This window comes from Suricata suricatta, chromosome 2 (assembly GCF_006229205.1).
Source record: "Suricata suricatta isolate VVHF042 chromosome 2, meerkat_22Aug2017_6uvM2_HiC, whole genome shotgun sequence".
In the NCBI taxonomy this organism is placed as follows: Eukaryota; Metazoa; Chordata; class Mammalia; order Carnivora; family Herpestidae; genus Suricata; species Suricata suricatta.
In genome coordinates this window covers 45400576-45418705 of record NC_043701.1, presented here as the reverse complement: position 1 = coordinate 45418705, position 18130 = coordinate 45400576, and positions in this window count along the sequence as shown.

Sequence of the window (18130 nt, the reverse complement as noted above, 5' to 3'; positions counted from 1 at the left end):
AGGGAAGAGCAGAAAGGGCCACACCTCTGCAAGTGAGTGATACCTGTGTCCTTATGCAGCTTTCATGTTTTCACTCATCAGTTAACCTTGACCATGCCTGAGTCGCAGAGTAACCTACCTTGTGGTTCAGAATGTGCACTTTTGAGAAATACAGCCACGCTCCAGTCCAGCCTGGCCACTTAACTGGTTCTGAGACTTGAAGCCAGTTAACTTAATTTCTCTAGTCCTCAGATTTTCCATTAGTAATTTGGGATAAATGACCCAATAGGAAAGCGAACCAAGGAAACAGAGAGGCAATTCACTGAAACAAATACAAATGGCCAATAAATACATGAAAATGTATTCAAGCTCTGGTTATCAGGAAACTGTAAGTTAAGACCAGACCTCATTCTTGGAAATTCTTGGAAAGATTGATAGTGTCTAGCATTGGCACGGGGGTCACATCCCTTTGGTGGGAACGTGAATTGGTTCAATCGCTTTAAAGGATCATTTGTCAGTTTCTACCAAGTGTTTTCTGTGCAAGTCCTTTGACTTCACAGTCCGCTGCTAGGAATCTATCCTGAAGAAATAATTGTGCATTTGGATATGGATGTTCATTATGGTATTGCTTGTAATGTCCTTTTTTTTCAAAAACGAATGGCAACGATCTGTTTCTCAGGCGCAGAAAGGTAGTAAATCGCGGGCGGGTGACTACAGGAAGCCCTGTAGTGTCTGATACAAACAGCTGGAACATAATGTGGTGGGGGAGGGGTGACGACAGCAGGACGGAGGAAGGAAGATGTTCAGGAAGATGTTCACTTTTTACTCTCTTTACTTAAATCTATTGTTTTTGCATCTTTTCTCTCCCCCCCCAGTTCCCCTCTCTGCACCGCATACCTGCCAAGTTCCATGACTCAAGTTAGGCAGATTGCTATTAATCCTCAGATCAATGTCCTAGGTGTTCAAAATGGTTAGGGGCTGATCTAGCTGTGTTTCAGGGACGAATCAAGCTCCAGTCTCCAGGCTGCTCCGCCATCTTAACTCCTCTCCAAAAAAACTGTTCTTTTGCATCTTTAACAGTATGCACTATACATTCATCCCTGTTCCCTATGGAGCTGTCAGAGCCACGCTGAGATGCGAAGTCTGCAGCTGCAGGGGAGCTTAGAGGAAGAGTTTGATATCAGGAGTTCGGAGCTGGGCCCCAGAACTCTCAGATGCCCCTTAGACATCCCCGTGGTGATGCTGAGCAGCCACTTAAGTAGAGAAGTCCAATGTGGGGGGTGGGAACCCCACTGGAGGAGGGGTCCCCTAGGATTCATAGGTGGTGTGCAGAGGAGTTCCATCAGTAAGAGAGGGTGGGTACCCAGAGCCAACCGCAGTGGGCACACAAACTCTGGATTCCAGTGCGTTTGGCACAAATTGACTTCCGCTATGCCTTTAAAGACTTGTAGTGGCTTAATCAGTTCTTCCCACTTATTGGCATCACTGGCACCTTATAAAAGTCTCCCTCATCTTATTGTTAGCACTGCTTCCTGCGTTTCCTTTGAACCTACAACCCTGTCTGGCTGACGTCTTCCCAGCTTTGCCGTCACTCGACATCCTGTCTCTAGCTCCCCAAACTCCAAGCTTCGTAGCTGCAGGGAAGCCCTCCCGCTCTTCCCACTGAGTAACTCCGCCCATGGCTCTTCACCCCTGTTCTCAAGACCCAGCCTAGGCAGAGCCCAGACCACTTACTCAGGCAGATGTCAACAATTGCACATTTTTTTTTGCAGTTGTTCATGTCATTCCCCAAAGGCAGCCATTATTATAATCATTTCTATTATTATCCCAGCCATCTTGATAGATGAGAAAATTGAGGTTTCAAGGCAGTGGAGGGGTGGCAGGGGGACACTGCCCAAACCCACCCAGATGGGAAGTGCCTTAACATTCTTTTGCTGTGTGACAAATCACTACCAACTCAGCAACATAAAACAACACACATGGGTTGTTCCCCAGCCCCCGTGCTTCAGGAACATGGGTGCAGCGTAACTGCCCCTTCGCTTCTGAGTCTCTCACAGGCTGCCAGCAGAGTGTCAGCCAGGGCTGGGGTTTCATCTGAAAGCTCAACTGGGCCAGGATCCGCTTCCAAGGTTCTCAGCGGTTGTTGACAGAACTCAGTTTCCTTGAGCTGTTTGGTCTGAGCGCCTCAAATCCTTGCTGGCTGTTGACTGGAGGCCACTCTCTGCAACTTGCTGCGGGGGGGGCGAGGGGGGGCTTGTGATGTGGCTGCTCACTTCATCCGTGTGAGAGCAGAGAAAGCAGTGGAGTCTGCTAGCAAGGCAGAGCCTATAATCTCTTATAACCTAATCTCAGGAGTACAGTCCCATTGCCTTTGTTGTATTCTATTGGCTTGAAGGAAGTTGCTAGGCCAGCCCACACTCAAGGGGAGGACCACACTAGGAGGGGGATCCCTGGGGGACATCAGAGTCAGGCTGCCACAGGAAGTGACATCTGAGGTTTTAGCTCAGATCTGTGAGCCTCCAGTGTTTGGGTTCTTCTTTCTCTGCATGCCTGGCTCCTCAGGGCTGTTCCTGGCTACGGTCTACACAGAAAGACAACAGTGATGTCACTCTCCCTATGCAACTCCATCAGTTAAAAACTCTTAGCCAGGGGTAGTGAATAACCTGATTTTAATAGGCAAGAAATGGGAGTTTCAAAATCCAAAATGAAGTGTTATTTATTTTAATTTTTGTAAATGTTTGTTTATTTTTGAGGGGGAGAGAGAGAGAAAGAGAGGGAGACAGAGAGAGAGAGAGAGAGAGAGAGAGAAAGAGGGAGGGAGGGAGGATGAGCAGGAGAGGAGCAGAGAGAGAAGGAGACAAAGAATCTGAAGCAGGCTCCAGGTTCTGAGCTAGGTGTCAGCACAGACCCCGATTTGGGGCTCGAACTCACAAACTGTGAGATCATGACCTGACCTGAAGTCGGACGCTCAACTGACTGAGCCACCCAGGTGCCCCAACAAGGTGTTATTTAAAGCTGAGTGGCTTAAGTGATGCAGAGAGCAGCACATGGTGCCGTGTTATAAAGGCAGCTGACTGGAGGCCCTTTCCAAACCAGTCCTGAACCCGCAGACCACTGGTAAATAATCTCCATATGTCCAACCCAGCAAATGGGCTTTTCATTGAACGCTGCCCCTTCGGAGAGGGAGGTGGGTCAGAGGAGCAGGAGTACACCAGCCTTCTCTGTGAGCCATCTTCTTCCAGTCCACTTGGGTGGACACAGATGTCAGTGTGGGCGATGAAGCAACTCTGACTGACAGAATGTCCTTCTGTGGTGACAGCTGGGAGAGACGGTTAGTGTCTGTCCTCTCGGCCCATCCCCCCCACCAACACCATCGTTCCCTGAGAACTTCTGACAGGGTTTCCAGCACGGTGGCTTCTTGGCAGCCCACGTGACAGTCTGATATCCCTCTGCTCCCACACCCGTTTTTCAAACTGCGGCTGGGTGGGGCTCTCTCCTTACTACCCCCACTCACTAGAAGAGTCACTTGGTTTCCACAACCCCCATTCATCTCATCATCTGGGGCCTTCTGTCTCTAGCTTGACCCAGATGGGCATATTTAATTAGTAACTATTTATTAAGAACTCACTCTAGGGGCATCTGGCTGGGTCAGTTAGTATAGCTTGTAACTCTTGATCTCAGAGTTGTGAGTTCAAGCCCCACGTTGGGTGTAGAGATTAAAAAGAGAAAGAAGGAAAGAAAGGGAAAAGGGAAGGAAGGAAGGAAGGAAGGAAGGAAGGAAGGAAGGAAGGAAGGAAGGAAGGAAGAAAAAGCGGGAGGGAGGAAAAAGAATTCACTATAGGCAAATATTCTTCCAGGCACTAAGAAAAGATATTTCTTGTATGTGGACATATATACACAGATACCTATGATGTCAAGGTCACGAGCACAGCTTAGAAGTTAGATAAATCCTGCGGCTCCTGGCTGGCTTAGTGGGTTAGCCACGCAACTCTTAATCTCGGGGTTATGATTTCAAGCCCACACTGGGTATAGAGATTACTTGAAAATAAAATAATTTTTTTAAATAAAAGCTTTAAAAAACGAAGTCAGATAGAGCCTGCCATTTAGCGGCAGTGGACTCTACTTGGCAAGTTCCTTAAACTTTCTGAGCCCCCGTTTCCTCATCTGTAATGTGGAGATCATTATTCCTACCTTGTAGGATCTGTTGGGAGAATTAAGTGAAATAATCTGTGTGCAGCACTCAGCACTATGCCTACCACACAGTGAATACTTAAGAGTACTTCTCTGTGATCAGCACAGGACAGACTGTTACCAGCAAATTTCCTGTCCACACCAGCCCATAGGCTCCGTGAAGCTGGGACCACATCTCGCATCTTTACAGCGGCGGCCTCGCACCTGGCACAACACCTGGCACATCGTAAGGGCTCTGTAGACCTTCGTGGAACGGGCTTATAAATGAATAAATAATACTGCGTGAATGACAAAATGTTTATTTAGTTCACCTTTCCAGGGAGTGCGAAGATCTCTTAATATCATCTAATCCAAAGTCCACCTTGGATGAGAAGTGGCAAGTTTGGCCCCTAGTTAGATGGTCGACCACGGTCTAATGGGATAGGCTGGGACTCAGATTCAGACTCTCAGCTCACCGCTTCCGCGTACCCAGTGTGCTTACATCATCTTCCCAGTCTGACCGATGTGCCAAATAGGGAAAAGCCCCTCCGAATAGGGACTTTCTAATTTGTTGTGACCATGACTCATTTTGAAAGAAACCATTCAGTTATCCCAGGCTTGGGGCTGAGCTGAAAGCAAGCTGCCTTCTCCTTGTCAGTCCAAGAGTGTGATCTGAGGGTCCCTGCAGACTTCATCCAGTGCCCCTGTGGGTAATTTTCCTGCATGGCGAGGTTATCCACTCAAGCATGACCAACGGTCATTCTTGGAGACGGAGAACAAATCTCGGTATCAGGTGATCTGGCTTCTAGTCCCAGCTGCACTAGCTGAGTCACCTTGGACACATTTACTTAATGTCCCTGCATTTTCATTTTCTTCTCTGAAAGGGAGGAAAAGTAACATGTTGTAAGGATTTAATGATACAATGCATGGCGAAAGGTACCCAGTACAGTTGCTAACACGTGCCTATGGAATGGGATCCGAATGTGGGGCCGCCATTAATCATACCGTGTGGTGACAGGCCCAGGAAATCTCCTAGTCCCTGAATCTCCCTCGTAGCTGGCCTGATTCCCTTTGGCACGTGGGGCCAGGTGATGATTTTCAGGATTTACTTCAGAACAGAACTCTTTTGTCTCTTTCTAAGTTCCGTCCAGAACTGAACATGGGATTGGAACTGAAGTACATGAACCTGATGGAGTGGAGCTCGCTCGTCAGAGCAGAGCTGGGGACAGCCTACATCTTTGCCTGTGACCCGCCTCTTGACCTTCGGAGGCAGCCTCCCACGTATCTCCATGAGTCCCAGAGCTTCCCAGAGCCTAGTTTGGAAACCACTGAACTCAAGTATTTTACATGGCTGCTGTCAACGTAGTAGTTCACATCAACACATTATTATAATGCATTATTAGTATTTATTGCTGACATTTACATCACTGGTTCTCAGATGTGAGCCTGCATCGGAATCACCTGGACATCTTGTTAAAACACAGGTTACTGGGCCCCACACACAGAGTTTCTGATTCAACTTTCTTGGGAAGGGACTGAAACTTTGCACTTCTAACTAACTCGTAGGGATGCTGCCGTTGGCATCTGGGGACACTGGGAGACCTGCCAGTTTCACGTGTGCTTTCCGTGTGACAGGCCCCGTGCCGGGCACTTCTCCTGGTAGTTTTATTTCATGCTCACAAGTGCGCTGTGAGAGGGATTGTGCTATCTACAGATGAGGAAACAAAGGTTAAGAGAGTCAAATAACTTGCTCAAGGTCTCACAGCTACTGAGTGGAAGATTCCAGTCCAGGTATGATTCCAAAGTCCCCACGCTGCACCATAATGTGGTTGGAAGTCGGGGTGGGCACACATATTGCCATACGCTTATTTTCATTCATTGCCCAAGTACAAATAAGTTAATGAAATGAACTGGCTCTGAGGGAGAGAGAGGGTACCGGTGTAGTTGAGGTTTGAGGAAGAGCAGGAAACCAAGACCAAACAGCAGTGCTTGAAGAATCGTGCTCATCGAGGTGTGCCCATTTGGAACACAACTTCTCAGGATACCCAGGAGATATGTGACCAAGAAGAGGCGGTACTTGTGACAAAAAAGGATAGAAAACAAAATTTCATTTAATTGTTTTATTACTTCATTCATTTACAAAAACATACCAAATGAACTCACGGAATAGGCAGGATGCTATTCTGTGCTGGGGCTACAATGGGAAGGAAAACATAGACATGGTCCGTGATTCTCAGACCCTACAGTACACTCAACATTATTAAGTCTAGTAATAATTTTGCCCAAGTCTTGAAATCTTGAAATTCAGCTTTGGCCCCATGATTCTTTTGTGTCCCAGCCCTTTGGGTCTGGCTCTTCCCAAGTTGTATTATCTTATTCACGCTATCTATCAACCTAGTGAATTTCCATTGTGACTCATGCCGTTCAATCCAGTTCTGATATCATGATCTCAAAAGTCTGCCTTCTCAATAGATCTTTTTCAAATTCTTGAGTATGGACAGGATTTGGCTGGTGTTTGGTAACGGTAACTTGCAAGCATGACTAATAGGTGGATGGTGTTTAATTGGTCTGCTCTTGTGTTCTTACTCATTACTGCTAATTATCCAATGTGTTTGAAATGCAAGGTGGATGCTGGTATAGACCATATTCAGGTCCAAGATACTATGGTCCTGGGAGGCAGGTTCATTCAGTTCTCCATCTGCCACTAGTACCTTTCTTGTTAGAGTACGTTTGAGGTGGCCACATCAGATTCTAGAAATCATATAGCACTGTTTGATTGCAAGGACATGTCCCCATCCTGGACTTCACATGTTACGTGTGAACACTTATTCAGAGGAGCACTCTGTGTGACTTGTTCCAATTTGGATTTGCTCACTCCAGCAAAGTTATGACCTATAAAAAAAAGTAATAATTTAGTAGTCTTGAAAGCTAGCATGCCAAGTTTCAAAGAATCCTGTGAAAGAAAGAAAATTAAAAAGGAAGAAAGGAATGCAAGGAAAGAAAGGCTAGTAAGAAATCCATGATTGAGTTTTAACCAGGAGCTCAAGGAAACCTCCAGGCTTCCTCCTAGAGACACAATTTCCGGGCTGTCTAATCTGTAGATTGGTTTGCATTAAAAACAAAACTAAACCTAAGCTTCAAAGTCAGAAGTCAGCATTCAAGGCAGACAGAGGGACTGTTTTGAACCAGTGGCAGTGACCGGTCCTCTGCAGGAGTTGTCCCAGAGAAAGTGTTTGAAACCCAGACTGTAATGATAGCTGGCACATGGGACCTGTGGAATGAAATCAGTGCTTTCAAAAAAGAAAAAAATGAAAAATAATACAAAGAAGAAGCAGCCCACACATTACTGTTCATGAATATACATCATCATTGACATTAACTTTTGGTGACTGTCAAATTCTACTAACTAATCCCAACAGACTTACTAGTGAGTATTCTTATTGGGGTGTTTTCAGCGGAAAAGTGTCTTGCTCGTAAGGAGCCTCAGTAGTCGTGTTACGAAGGACACCACTTCCATTTTGACACAAAATTAGCCTGGGCTCGAATGCCCATGCAGGTCCCCCCTGCCGCCTCCTCATGTCCTGGTCTGCCCTCGATTTGGGCAGGGTGCCCGTCCAGCATGACGTTCGCCTTAGGCCCTATCCCTAGATTGTCTAGCCAGGGCCACATAAGAGCAGGGGGCAGAGGAAGATGAGGGTGAGGAGTTGGGTATCACTGAGTGGGTAAGAGTTCGGGCTCTAAAGCCAGAAAAACATTGGTTCCAAAGTCAAATCTGCCTCTTACAGTGTGGCCCCAGGGCCACAGGTTCCTAATAAGTCCTGATAATTATGTTGAGACTCATCACAGGGAAGTGAGATAGTATACACACAGGGTTTAGTGCAACGCACGGCACATTATATATAATCAGCAAATGGTCCCTGTGATTACTGGAGTCTTGGTCTTAGTATTTGTATAGGTGGTTTAAAAGAATAATGTAGGTGGGTCAAGAGCAGTTCTCAAATGAATTTGTAACAGTTATGAAGTTTGTCCAAATGAGTTTCCAAATCCATTATACAGTGCCATCTAAAGAACATTCTCCAGTAATTAAAAAGTCCTATATCTGTGCTGCCCAGTATAGTTGAGCCATTGGCACAAGAGCTACTGAGTACTTGAAATGTGACTAGAGAGAGTAAATTTTCAGACTTGACTAATTTAAATGTAAGCAGCCATATGTGATCTGTGGCTGCCACGTTGGGCAGCAGAACTCCATGAGATTAAAGTTATCGAATCTGTATGAGAAAGGGCAGACATTGTGAGGGGACAGTTAAGCTCAGAGGATTGAAAACGTCTGAAAGAATCAAATGTTTCATGAGTGATGGACATAATTCTTATTACAGCCCCTTAGCACAAAAACAAGTAAAATATGAAACATCTGTAAACATCAGAAGTCAAACAGTCCAGTTTCAAGAGCTGTTTGACAAATTCTAATTCCACTGATATGAAAGAGATTGAACTTTGACTTCGAATTTAGACTCGCAAAATGTGCACCGCATTGTCAACAGCCCTGATGAATAAATGAGGCAGCGTCAGACCTAATCTCGAATCCCATCAGGCAGAGAAGTTTCCTGAATGCCCTTCTCGCAGTGCACATTGAACTTGCACAGGTGAGAATCATTTTGGGGGAAAGATAATAGAGGAACCGGTGTTTCCATAATCACTGCTGAATTGGCAGCGAGCTCACTCATTGGCAGCCTAATGAAGAAGCCCATATGGGGAGAAAATAAGTTGGCATGTTTTCTGTTCCTGCTGGCACAACCCAAGATACAGGTATAAATGGTGTTTGTTCGGTAATAACTCAAATGTGTCACGGACATTGTGACAGAATGTCTAGGGTCTACAATAAGTTTCAATTTTAGAAAAATTATAATCTAGAGGGTCAGGGGTCTACGATGAAAGAATAAGTTTCAGACAGCACTGGTTTTACATAATGAGGCATATTTACACGGAGATCCCACACAGTTGGGGTAAAAGTGGCTTTACCTTGAAGATGCATCTTCATGGATACCATGCACAGAGGAGACCTGTTTCCTGCTGGTTACCATCTGGGGATCCTTCAGCCAGTTATTTACACACTCTTTGCCCCACAGTTTCTACACCTGTAACAATGGGGTTTGGGCCTTATAAGAATCATAAGGGCCAAATAGAAAACAATTTGTAAAACTGTAATGCACTTTGCAAATGGAAAGTGTTATCATCCTCACTGTTGTTTTGACTTTCTCAGTAATGCTCTGAGAGAGCTGACAGCACAAGCTGACCGTTTTACAGATGGAGGAGACTTGCCCAAGGTCCCACGGCCATGCTGTTGGCATGGTGATGGCGCTCCAAAGCACTGGGCGGGTTTCCGTCGATGAACACAAAAGGTTCATATTTCTTTTGAATCCTGTGCTTTAGAAACGCTTCAACGCATGGGGTTGTGAGCCTGGAACAGTCCGACTGCCTTTAGATCCAGACAAGAAGGCCTATGTGTTAGTTAGAAGGGCCTGCAAACTGGACCAATCCAGCCTGTTTGGGTAAATAACGTTTTATTAGAACACAGTTGCGCTCATTCATTTACGAATTGTCTTTGGCTGCTTTTGGATAACAGTGGCAGACTTGAGCAAGTGCAGTAGAGACCAAAGCCAAAAATACTTACTCTCTGGCCCAGTACAGACAAAGCGTACCCACTCCTGCTTCCAAGGGCCCCAGTATCTCGAACCCCACACAAGTGTGTGGAAGAGCGCTTACCAGCCCCCAGACCTCCACATCTGCATTGTGTCCACAAAAGGGACCGCATCTGGATGCCGATAGGGTTTAGGGCTCTACCGTTTCTGCCTCGGATGAGCACAGATGGCTTTGGGGTAAGAGGAGGATTTGAGGTGCGCTTAGATTTCTGTTACTTAGATAACAGAAACGACACATAGATCAGTTTGTCAAAACCTTCCTCTCGGGCCTGGATTGTTGCATAACCAAGTATCAGTTCCCAGTGGAGTCAGGCATCCTTGCTTCTCTTTGAGTTTCGATTCCTGATTCTGGTTCTAGGGGTGCTCACAGATTGGCATGGTATTTACAACAGATGCACATGGTCACTGGGGAACATTTTGCAATATTAGCGCATATTACATTTAAGCAATTTTTTATGTAGATCTCAAGATGCGATTCCTAGACCGGCAGCCTGACGGACATTGGACACTAGAACCATGAATGGTTTTATTTTTCTAAAATGATTTCATCTAAATAATTCTGATTTAAACTTTTGGCATTCGCATATGGTACGTTATATTTTGCCTTTTAATTTTAAGGACAAATTTCTAATTTTTAGAAGACAAATCCATCTTCGGGAACATGAACATTTAAAATGGTTAATTTTTCCAATTTTATTTTAATTTGCATTATTTGATGAAAATAGATTCAGATTTTATATATTCTGAATGCTGTTTTGGCTTATTTTTATAATCCTTTAAGCATTAATGTCAATGAAGTAAGATATGGGTTTATTTCTGAGGGTAATCACGCTTTTTTCGTTTTGGCTATAGCAGAAATGATATGCCTATCTTTGATATTTTTTTAAGACAACAGATGAGAAAGTGACTGAACAGAATCATTAATATGGTTCTTTTTCCCTGCCCCCCAGCTTCCTGATAGGAATTCTCTTGTTGGAGTTATATGCAGTACCTGTTACCTCAATGTTTCTGGGAATCTATTTTTTAGGGAGAAGCAAGTTCTCTTCAGGATTAGGACTACACAGGCCCCTGTGACTGCTTTCTGGTGGGTCCAGGTCTCTTTCTCCAGTGACCCATTACTAGGAGGCCACTTCTCAGAGGTTCCAGCACAAAGTTCCTTGAAGCCCCATCTGAGATTCTCTTGCCCAGAAGGAGCAGGACGGGACTGCCAGGCTGGCCTGGAAACTAGAAAAGAGGTGGCCCTAGCCCCCTCTGCCCCATAGACAGCTGCTTCTCCAGGGGTGCACCAGGACTGTCCAGCTGCTCAGGGACCCAACCAAAAGCCCACTTCTCCTGTGGTGGGGACAGACCCACTTCCAAATCCACCCATGGCTCTCCTGCAAGACTGGCACAAGCCACTGTTGAGTATCCAGTGGCTCCAAGGCCACCTCTCAACTCTGGCACCCCAGTACTTCGGGGAGCTTCTCCCACACTTTAGAGGAAATACGTATTTGTTTGCTCATTAGCTCACTTGTTCACTGAGCGAATGTTGACTGCTCGCCCACTGCAATGGGCATGAGGCACACTGTGAACATGGTCTTCTTGTAATATAGTAAGAAATATATTTGGCCTTTGTCTCTGGTTCCTGGGGCTGAGCTTCCAAAACCCGTGGAACTTCATCCTAGGACTGTCTGCTGTTTTTCATAATGAGTTCCTTTCCATCACCCTTGAGTTTATGCCAGTGAGGTGACATAAGGCGGGGCCCCCTAGGTAACCTCAGGTGGCACCAGTCACCAGAAAGACCCAAAGTTTAGAAGGTTCGAGGTTTCAGCCCCATCCACTGTCATGGGGGGGAGGGACAGGTTGCTGGAGATGACACTCCGCAAAACTCTTGAAATGGGTGAGAGAGAGTCAGAGCAAGGGTGTGAACTTGAGTTCCTGGATCTCATCTGAAATGGCTGGATGTCTCCCTTTGCAGTTCCACAAACCAACAGACTCCCTTTTATGTTTACGTTAAATGAAATTGGGGTTTTCTTCACTTACAAACAAGAGCCTTGATTAATAGGGCAAACAGGGCAGGCGCCCTGCCTATCTCCTTGGCCTACCATGGATACCTCCTGTGGTTTTGAGGCCATTTCCATACCGTCCTCTGCTTCCTCCTCAGTCCCCAAGCATGTCGGTTTACCTGGTGGAATGTGCTTGGCCCCAGCACAGGACAGGCTGAAAAACAAAAGTTTCTTAAATGAGAGAGTTGATTTCTTCTTCACAGAATAGCAGCCTGGTCTGGTGAAGTTGTCAGAGGTTTAAGCTCCTTCCATATTGTCTTCTCATAATTCCTAGGATGCTGACATGATCCTAAGGGGTTCCAGTTATGCCTATGTCCACATGTCTGTTGTTTTGGTTTTTGTTTCACTGCTGAATGACCCCTTGTTTCCTCCTATGCCCACTTTTTAGTGCCACCTTTAGGCACCTGGTGACCTGGTGGCTCTCACAGAGAACTTGGGAAAGCCTGAAGACATCTCCTCTGCCATCTTGCCACTTCCATAAATCTACACATTCCAGTCCCTTCCACCTTCCAGGTCTTTCCATCATCCCTTGCCTTCTCTAAATCTCAGTGTGGAGTGGAGAGCAGGGCACGGCATGCCTTCAGGACCTGTCTGTGGCCTCCTGCTTCTTCAGTCAGCTCTCCTTCTCTCACTGGGAAAACTCCAGTTTGGGTAAGAGAGTGGGGATCAGGATAACTATGTCCCTTCATCAGGTTTGCTTCCAAACCTATTTTTCATGCTCTGGGTTTTCCTTCTTGTTCCTGAGACGTAAGCTTTTGAAATCAAAGGCAAAGAACTGACTCCTTAAGGTATTTCTCAGCTTTTAGCAGTGTCTCCTCACTTCCGGGGCACGTTGGGTGTCAGGCTGACTGATGGGGAAAGGACACAGTATAGAAGGACAAGGGGAGGGGGAGCACGTCAGAGAATACATCAGTCTAGCACCTGAGTACCAGGAAAACCACAATGCTGTGACTGAACAGGACGCCACCGCTTCCTGCTATCAAGACTTGGAAACGCCAAGATTTGATAGCACGCCAGTGTCTGGTACATATTTTTGTCCTGGAAGCCTGAATAACCCCTGAGACTATTTTAATTTTGCAAAGAAAATCCTGCATAGTTCCCTATCTAGGCTGCTAGGCTTTAGACCAATTTCAAAGTCATAGCAAATACCATGACTATACCCTCAAATCCAATATTCATAGGAAATATGCCAGGCTCTGATCTGCCACTGACATATATGTCAAATATATTTCCATGACAGCCACCCATTCCTGTGACCAGCCAAGAGTCTATCCCTGACCAAAAAAACATTGTTGTGTCTCTAAGAATGAGACCCAAGCTGGTGATTGGCAGCTCTACCCCATGGTGCCAGCCTTTGCAAGGCTATGAATCAAGTTTCCCCCTTTCAGGTCTTTCTGGTCTACCTGCCAATCCTCACTTGCAGGGTATGAAGCTAAATGTAACTCCTATGGCAGATGGTCAGGGTCACCTTTCAGTCAAATAAGGGAAAATGGCAGCCAAGGACCTGCATGCCATTTCTGGCACAAATATATTGCTGGTTGCAAATCCTTGCTCTTCCTGCATAAAAACGCTATCAATGAACTTCAGGCAGAGATGTCTTTTTTTTTTAATGTTTATTTATTTATTTTTGAAAGAGGAGTGTGAGTGGAAGAGGGGCAGTAAGCGAGGGACCCAGAATCTGAAGCAGGCTCCAGGGTCTGAGGCATCAGCAGAGCCCAACCAGAGCTTGAACCCATGAACCATGAGATCATGATCTGAACTGAAGTCAGACACCCAGCTGACTGAGCCCCCCAGCTCCCCAGAGATGTCTTTCTTAAAGTGTGTTCTGTGCAAAAGTGTCAAACGTTCTATGGACTAGGATTGTATGATCAAATAGATTTAGCATGTCAACCTCTCAGGTCTTTGACATGCAAGTGTACATTGTGATGCCCAAGGCGGGGGTACAATGTGTGATGTTGACCCATTCTCTTGGCCCCCAAGGACTTTCTGACACAGATAGCTCCAGGGACTGTGGCTGGGTGGGGCACACTTTGAGAAATGCTGCAACAGTGCATACTTCTCTTGTTACAGGATATTGCTCTGTGGTTCTGACCACTGTGGCTTAGGGTTAGAAGAAAATATTATCTTGTAGATGCTAAGTGACTAAGAAGTAGCAATTTGAAGTGACTATCAAAGAAGCATCTCATCATTCCTGTAAATGTCCAGATACTAAGGAATCAATGGCTGGATCATTGCCACTGCCCGTTCCAGGGCCGGGTTTGTCTGGCTTTGTTTCTACGTGTCCAAGGTCCAAGTTGTTTCTCTTATACTTTCTTCTTTGAGACACAGGCTCAGTCTTCAGTAACCCTGAAACACAGCAAAGATCATACAAAGCATCTCAGAGTCTTTTCGGGTGATAAGCCAGTGGTCTCTTTCTTATGAAATTCGTCCATCCACTACTGTTTAGCACCTACTATGCATTAGCCCCTACAGAACAGGCAAGGTTGAATAAGGCAAAGCCTCTATTCTTAAATATCTCCTGTGCCAGCCACTTATGTTCTAGAAAAATGAAACTGTAATGCATTTATAGATAAAGGAACCCATCTGGAGATGAAGTGAGTAGCTGGTTCCAGTTTTGGGGCTGTGAGATGAGGCGGTTCCAAGGCAGCAGAATAAGGAAGGAAGATCATTACTTCACTTCCACTTAATTTTAGTGAACTTCTTGGAAGAGGTGGTGTTTTGACAGATCTGAAATAAGAGCATTGGACTGATCTCAAGACGAGTCGTTCAATAAATGTATGAGGATCCGGGCTTGGAAACTCAGCATTGTGAACGAAAGGAGGCCACCTCCACCGACAGCTCAGAAGCAGTAATGCTCGGTATTCTGAATGTCTTTGTTCACTGTCGAAGAAAGTCCTTCTATATTTCCTAATCCCCACTCTTGTGAACTGCCAAGCCAGTGTTTCATTATAATCTTGGCTCTTATACAGCACAGTTCATCCAAAGATGACGGGGTTTTGTGAACAGAAAGTCGGCCTTGGACCAAGTTTGTAATAGATCGTACGCTTCATTATACAGGTGAGGAAAAGGGACCAGCTGCTGGATGACAGATTTGCCATGGAGCAAGAGGGAAGACCCCATGCGGTGTTTCAGGAAGGTTCCCTGGTAAACTTTGACCCACCAGGTGACTTTCTTTTGGAGGAAGTGGTGTGGAAGGAGGACCGTAATGGAAATCTGGGGGGTGGGGGCGGGAATGTTCCCTCCATCCACTGCTCCATCAAAATCATTTGAGCCCCCCAGGGAAATGTTAGCATGGTATGATGCTTAACAAATGTAACAAGAGAAAATAAAATGATTTTTCTCTTCAAGCCCAGTTAAGGTCTGCATGAAGAACTGTATAATTTTTCCTCTCACCCAAAATGAACAAGAGACCTCTTAATGTTAGGATGTGACCTCACTGTGGTTAAAAATATTTGGGTTGCGGGACGTCTGAATGGCTCAGTTGGTTAAATGTCTGACTTCAGCTCAGGTCATTGTCTCGTGGTTTGTGGGTTCAAGCCCCGCATCAGACTCTGTGCTGACAGCTCAGAGACTGGAGCTGCTTCAGATTCTCTCTGACCCTTCCCTGACCCTCTCTCTCTGACCCTTCCCTGCTCCGGCTCTGTCTCTCTGTCTGTCTCTCTCCCTGAAAAACAAATAAACATTGAAAAATAATTTTTAAAAATATCTGCATTGTTTGTATGTAAAATGGCAGGTAAACCATTCAGGATGAGTGTGGGCAATAAGAAATAAGAAACACAAGAGAGAAAAGGAAATACAAATGCAGTGGCAATAATAGACTTGGATTAACACCAGTATTTTCAAAGATGCCCACACAGCTTCAGATTCAATAGAAGTCTTTTTGGTAAGGGTTCTGACACATTCCATCCATCAGCAGGCTGGCTGCTGGTTCCTAAGGAAGGTCCCCCAAATCAGCCCTTTCCCACCTGTCCCCTGAGTCAGAGCCCATCTTGTTCTTCGCTCCAAATGCTGTAACCATCACTGCGTGGGCGTGAAGTTCAGTTAGCAGCTCTGTACGCTGCCACTGGGTTATAATCCACCTTATCTGATTTTCCCACATGGACTCGGTCGCTCAATTTTCCCCCCTCCATCTGTAACCGAGGAAATAACAGATCATTGATTAGGTGACTAACTAAGCCTCAACAAGGCACTTCAGACTTGTCCTGCTTTGTTTGGTGGCCTGCTGAGGCAGATGGATCCAAATCTGGTTAATTTCAGTGGCTTGGAATCCTGGCATTTGACTGCAAGGGAGAAGTGGTACCTGATGCTGGAGAGTTCTGGCGGGAGGACAGGATATAGGAGGCTGTGCCTCTCTGTGGTTCTGTGGACAGTTTGGAAGCCCTTTTAAGACTTAAAGAAGGGTTAACAACAAAAGCTGAAGCTGTGCTTGTAAAGTGATCTATGATATTGGGGTGAGCTTGTAAGGCGCAGGGTGAAGGCAGGGTGCCTGAACAAAGCTGCTAAGTGGTCTCCCCCACTGCACCAGGTGATAATATGTTGCAGAACAGGGAAAGGGCCACTTTTCTCACTTCTGCAGAAAAGTCAGCCTCTGTCTGGCCCCATGAAGCTGGCAGCTTTGAGAACAGGAGCCTGTGGTAAACAACCAGAGGCTGGCCAAGAACCTGGCGTAGATTTATGGTTCGTGGGCCATTGTATGCTCTCCAGGGAGAATAAACTAAAATGTTAAAAAGAATAAGCCCGGTCACTTGAGATAGAGGCTCCTGGTGCCCACAAATACCTGTGTGCCCTGCTTCTCCCGTGGGCCCTGGCCATCTCCAAGCCCCCTTGCATCGTAGGGACCGTGTAACTAGTCCTGGGCGCTGAAATGTGGGTGGGGTGATGGAAATGACTTTGAGGCCTGGCTTCTTAAACATTTCTGTGAGATCCTCCACACCCTCTCTCTTCACTGATCTGCTGGCTGAATGGAAAGGACCCAGCAGAGGACTCTCAAACCCTAGATGATAACAGGGCCACAGATGGAAGGAGCCTGGGGCACTGAATGAGGGCGTGGGACAGTGTCTTGTACCATACCACACCCCCATCTTCCCTGGACTGTGAAGTGGGTGAACATTTAAATTATTTTGGTGTTGGGGTGCCTGGGTGGCTCAGTCGGTTAAGCCTCTGGCTTTGGCTCAGGTCAGATCTCACGGTCGTGGGTTCTAGCCCTGTGTCGGGCTCTGTGCTGACAGCTAGCTCAGAGCCTGGAGCCTGCTTCCGGTTCTGTGTTTCCTTCCTCTCTGCCCCTCCCCCTCTCATGCTCTGTCTCTCTCTGTATCAAAAATAAATAAAACATTAAAAAAATTAAATTATTTTGGTGTTAAACCACTGAGATTTGGAGCTTACTTGTAACAGTGATGACCATACTGACTAATACTGACCTGAAGCTGAAAAGTCATGATACCCAGAGAGGGGCGGAGGCTACTAGTCCCTTCCCAAGTGTTTTTACAAAGAAGTTTCCAGATGTGCAGATAAGCGTACATATATATCCTCAGGTCCTGGGGCTCATCACGCAGCTGGTTTGCTTTATGTTTCCGTTTCCTCTTAGTCTTCTGGATGGAAAATGTATCTTCCTTTCTAGAATATATTCATGTTTACCTTCATAGGAAAATACTGTTCGCTGAGATTTAGCCCTCAAGTTGAATTGGCTTTAACCTGGCATCCCAACGGAGCAGCCATGTTGCAGTTTGGCTCCCTTTGCCCCGGTTGTTCTGTGAAAAGCAAAGCTATGTTGAGAAACCCCTCTGCAGGGTTTCAGGAAGTTAACACCCCTCAGATTTCAGATGCCTGATTTCATTCTCTAAAATCAAAAATGAAAGCAAGTTCAGTCTCATTTGTTGTTAATGCTGAGGTTGTTCAAAGCATTTTAATCACTTGGCTTCACAAAAAAGAGCTGATTAAAAAAAAGAACTGAGGTGCCTGGGTGGCTCAGTCGGTTAAGCATCTGGCTTCAGCTCAGGTCATCATCTCATGGTTCGTGGGTTCCAACCCCACATCGGGCTCTGTGCTGACAGCTAGCTCAGAGCCTGGTGCCTGCTTAGGATTCTGTGTCTCCTTCTCTCTCTGCCCCTCCTCTGCTCACACTCTGTCTCACTTTGTCTCTCAAAAAAAAATAAATGTAAAAAAAATTTAAAAAAAAAGAAGAAATCAAAGAAGACTAGAGATGTTTACTGAAGCCATGTCCCTCTCGGAAGTGGGGTA